Source organism: Danio rerio, chromosome 22 (genome assembly GCF_052040795.2).
Source record: "Danio rerio strain M-AB ecotype USA chromosome 22, GRCz13ab, whole genome shotgun sequence".
Classification (NCBI taxonomy): Eukaryota; Metazoa; Chordata; class Actinopteri; order Cypriniformes; family Danionidae; genus Danio; species Danio rerio.
The window spans coordinates 13437055-13442508 of NC_141042.1; positions in this window are offsets into that span (position 1 = coordinate 13437055).

Sequence of the window (5454 nt, forward strand, 5' to 3'; positions counted from 1 at the left end):
GGGGATATTCCGATGTAAAGCTGCATTGCTCTCTCACTCCCACGCGCGGGCTTGACGCAAATCCTCGCGGGGGCGGCGCTGCGCGTGGGACGAATACCAACGAGAGAAAGAGAGAGAGGAGACCTCAACGGTCATACACGGTAAACACACACACATTCATGATGACATATTGAGGAATATTACTTACAGTGATGGTGTTTTTTTCGACACTAACCCACACAGCCTTCAGTGGGCCAGTACACTTTTTTTTTTTGTGGTGTCCATGTTCGTAGATGTAAATAAGGGAAACCGGGGCACATTATTGCACTTTTTTTTGGACAACGGTAAATGTTTTGCAAGGTTTTACTTTTAAAAGTTAGTGATATAGGTAAATGTATGATTAAAAGTCGTGGCTATGAAGCAATTTGGTACAAAATGCGATTCAGCCTATATTTTAAAGTCTATGGATTCAGCCTATTATTTTGCTATTGTGCGAAGTTTACATTATGTAGGATAAACTGTAGTAGGCTATGAGTTAACATCAAAAAGATTGGTGATCCATAGGTGGAAGAGATAATCTGCAAGTAGTAGATGTTTATATTTTCTAAATACGATTTTTGTCACGATTTTGGAGGATTTGTTCGCATACTGATGCTAACATCTAAAAAACGTTATTTTGATTTCATGAGGACTTTAAAGTCATTGGGCCCTATCCTACAACCGGCGCAATAAGGTGCAAGATGTGCATGGCGCGATTTGTTGCTATTTTCAGACCAGCGCAACCCTAATTTTTCATGTTTTGCACCATGTTGTTTAAATAGCAAATCCATTTGCGCCACTATGTGGACTCTTTGACACTTTGTTTCAGTGTTGCCAGATTGGAAATGTCAAAGTATCGTACCAGAACCTCAAAATTATCGTATTTTGAGGAAAATTATCGTACACGAGTCAAACTGAGAGTATACAGCTATTATCTAGACACATAGCGTTTTGACACAACGTGCAAAAACTAGGTACCTTAGTGGGAAGGTTCAAACTCCACCTCCGAGTTGCTGTCATTGAATGTTGCATGTTGCCAGATGTTGAGGCATTTATTTCACCGGACAAATTGGATGCCGTAATAGACTGCAAAATAGTGCTGGTTGGCTTGAAAGCAGTGCAGACTCTGAGGCAGGCACGTGCACACATAGGGCTCAACCTGTGCAGTGCACATGCCCTTTTTAGTCTTGGATAAAAAGTGCCCCCGCGACGCGGCACACCCTCGGTCCCGCTCTTCAGTATGCGCGCGACAACATCGCTCGAGTACGCGCGCGACAACACAGCTGATCAGAATGCGCGCGACAACACAGCTGATCAGAATGCGCGCGACTACACCGCTCTTCAGTACGCGCGCACACAGCTAGATCAATAAGTAAAGAAGCCTGAAGATAACAATGAAGTTACTTTTAAATGCCATAAAATTTTGAAATTATCGTACATTATAGGATTTTTCTCATTATTGATCGTACATCGTACAGAGGTCGAAATTATCGTACAAATACGATAATTATCGTACGTCTGGCAACACTGCTTTGTTTTCTAGCCCTAAAAAGAGGTGTGTTAAGGCACATTGTTTGTGCGTTGCTACTTTGAAAAACTAAAATGAACCTTGCTGTTGACTAACTAAAAGCTGATCTAAAGACCAGCACAGAGAATTATGCGCCTATGCAGGTTCAAACGCGTACACATTGCTTAATACACACAGTATGTACAACAATACACAAATATATTTACATATGAAAAATATTATTTTTCTACATACATATAAAAACCACTACCTCCATGCCTTCTTCATGTTGAGGGGCTGTTTTCAGTTTATTCATGACAACTTGCTACTGTATAATGTTATTATTATTAGCAGTATTATTTGTTATATCCATATTTATATTTGTTTCAATAAAAAGTTTAGATTTTTCCAGCCGTCGGGTTTCCGAGATGTCGGCATAACTATATGGGGCATAAGAATAGGATGCGTGTTTGGATATAACTAGTTTTTTGACCACACTTCGTTATTATTGTTCATTTATTAATTTGCTGGAAATTAGAATTTAATTTAGAAATAGTTTTGAAACAAATCTTTGCGCTGAACAAACAAAATTAAATATCTAGGCTAATGCATGTCTTTAGGGACTGTATTCAACACCGTTTCCTTAACCCTGAAAGTAAAGGAGTAAAGTAAAGAGTAAAAGTAAAGTAAAGAGAAAGTATAGAAGCAGAATGGAGATGGCTTGTTTTTTTTTATCAGCATATGGTTTGTTTAACTGTTTTCTCGCTAGTGAAGCGTTTAGTTTTTTTTTCCACTTTTTCCAAAGATGAGTTTCTGATGCACGTTTTCTTTAATGCACGTTATTCTCAAAACACACCCACAACTCATTAAGAGAATAAGCACTACCCTGTTAGACTATGCGCTGTGGCGCAAACCTTATTTTTCCGTCCTTAAAACAGCAAAAGTGGATTCGGATACCCCCTTAATTACACCATGCTCTTTAGACTTTGTGCCTAGATCGTTAAAATAGAGCCCATAGTATCAGAACAAACACATGCTGGGTTGGACAGCTAAAAACAAATGTTTAGTTTAAAAAAGTAGCAATTTTTACGTTATGCACTGGTTTTCATTGTGTAATAAGAAGGCAATATTGACAATGTAAAATTAAAAATTTGACAGTTAAACTGCAGCACAAATTACATTATGATCACACATTGGGTTCTATTTTGATGGTCCATGCGCAAAACAGAAAAGCGCAGGGCGCAAACTCATTCAGGGTGTGTCAGAATCCATATGTGCTAATATGAGGACGGGAAAATCCGCTTTGCGCCATGGCACATGGTCTAAAAGGGTTGAGTTTATTTTCTTAATGAGTTATAGGTGTGTTTTGAGAATAAACCAATCAGAGTCTCATCTCTCATTCCCTTTAAGAGCCAGCTGTGTTGCGCCATAAACGCATTTGCTATTTACATGACGTAAAGTAAGTTCAGTTTCACTTTTGCTCTCGTAGATAGGGAAACCTTTACCCACAGACATCAATTAGCCTATAAATAATTAATTTCGTTTGTTAAGCGCAAAGATTTGTTTCAAAACTATTTCTAAATTCAGTTTTAATTTCCAGAAAATTAATAAATTAACAATAATAAGGAAGTGAGGTCAAAATACTGAGTTATTTCCAAATACACCTGCTATGCCCCATATGGTCTAAAACCTAACAGGTGGACAAATCTAAGCTTGTTTTTAATAAAATAAATATAAATATGGATATAATAAATAATACTGCTAATAATAATAACATTATACAAAAGCAAATTGAATGAACTGAAAAAGCCTCCCGAGATGAAGGATTCAAGGCAGTGGTTTTTAAATTCATGTAGGCTAGAAAGTAATATGTAAATAATAATATGCAGGATAATATTATTATATGAAAATAATAATATGCGCCGGACTTTAGACCGGGTTTGTTCTGGTCTAAAGAACAGACTATTACAGTTTCTCAAAATAGCAATGCGCCAAAACACGCCTACTTTTTTAGACCCGAACGCCTATGGGCGCACATATGAGCGCAAATGCATTTGCTATTTAAAAAGAGTGGCGCAACACCTCAAAATGACCCTTGCGCCGAGCTGAAAGTAGCAAATAACAATTGCGTCACGCCTTGCGCCACATTGCGCCGGATGTATGATAGGGCCCAGTTTCTGTATGAATACAAGAAAAAATATTGAATATTTTAGAACTTTTTACTTCAAGGTTCACTTTAGAAAGTTGGGTTTGGTAAATAAATACATGTGAAAATGAATGTACGGAAACTGAAACACTCCAGCACTGATAAAAACATTTTGTGTAATATCATTTTTAGGTCTGGCTGCTAAAAGTAAATTATTATAAAAAAAAGATGTAGCTTTTATTATTGAATAATATAGACAAACCTAACTTTTTAAATGTTTAATTCTTTTTTTTTTTTTAATTAAAAATACATTTTGACGGTTTGGTTTGTCCACATATTTGACCCAGCATTAAGTTAAAAACCAAGCATGTTTTAGAGTGCAAGTTACAAACTTTTATAATGATTATAAACACATTTATAATGTCCAAACCATGCAAAACGTTTTGCAACAGACCATGCAGAGATGTGACCTGTGTGACGATTCTTCTCGTCTACAGACAGGAAATTCACACACGCCTTCTTTGGCAAGAAATCCCCCAACCCCACTTGAGTACACTGATAATAGGACTGTACATTCAAAACAGCCACAATGTTTTTGTCGCATATCAATAAAAATCCAGCTTATTTTAACACCTAAACAAAAACAAAAGCAGAATCTACATCAAACTACAATCTAAAATGATTAATTTTGGGACAAATATGGACAAACCCAATTGAAAACAACCCAGCATTTTGTCCCTCATAATAGCCAATAGGATCAGTTCACATCTGATAAACAAAACCCTTGCTTTTCAAGATGTCAATTTGTTTCTTTCTTGATGTCTTATTTTGCAAAACATACAGGATTTTTTCTCTAAATACTGAATTTATCATGGTGTTCAGTGGTTTTACCTTCCAAAATATGGTTAAAGTGCAGCTTAATCTTTTTTTTAAACACAAAATGACTGATTTATTCCTCAGCAAGGATAATTTAGGGGCCTTTGAAGCTGCAGATTGGAAGTTTAAACCACTGAGCATCATAAAAGTCCACAGAAAAACATAAACAAAAAAAAGATCTGACTGAAGAAAGAAAGAAATTAGCATCTTAGATGACAAGGCGGTGAGTAAATTATCAGGGAAATTAGATTCTGGAAGCAAACTACTAATCCGTTAAGAAATGCACAAGCTGTGTATTAAAATGGAAAGTAATCATGCGTCTTTAAATGGAGGGGCGCATCAGCAGCCTCCCATCTGCCTGAGCATCTTGAGTTATTTTGGGAAGGAGGCCCGGGCGAACAGCCCCTGGAGGAAGTGCGTGGTGGTTGCTGTCATCCTCCCTACTTCTGTGTTGGTCTATTCCTCAAAACAAAAGCTCTTCCAAGGCTTTTTCCATCTTATGTGACAGAAATGACAAGTGACAGCACCTTGCCTGCAATCACAGATCCTGTTACTAGTTTCGTAAAGCAAATCTGCTCTCAAGGGAATCTGATGATGTTTTCACGGCGTCGCTTTACCTGACTCTGCTTGACAGAATGCATTATACCTGTATGAACTAATGCATGAATAGGGATGTTTATTTCTGTTTTTATATGTAAATATGCATAAATGCGATTAATTTTAAAAACATTTGTGGAATGATGGAAAATAGCTAAAATGTATCAATAGCTGTTTTCATTCACCTATTTTTATGCACATTTTGGAATATTTAATAAAAAACACTTAATGGAAATGGCAAAATGCAAACAGACTTTTGAAAATGTGCGTAAAAAGTGTTTGCGCACAATTAAGTTGGATAAACTTTAAT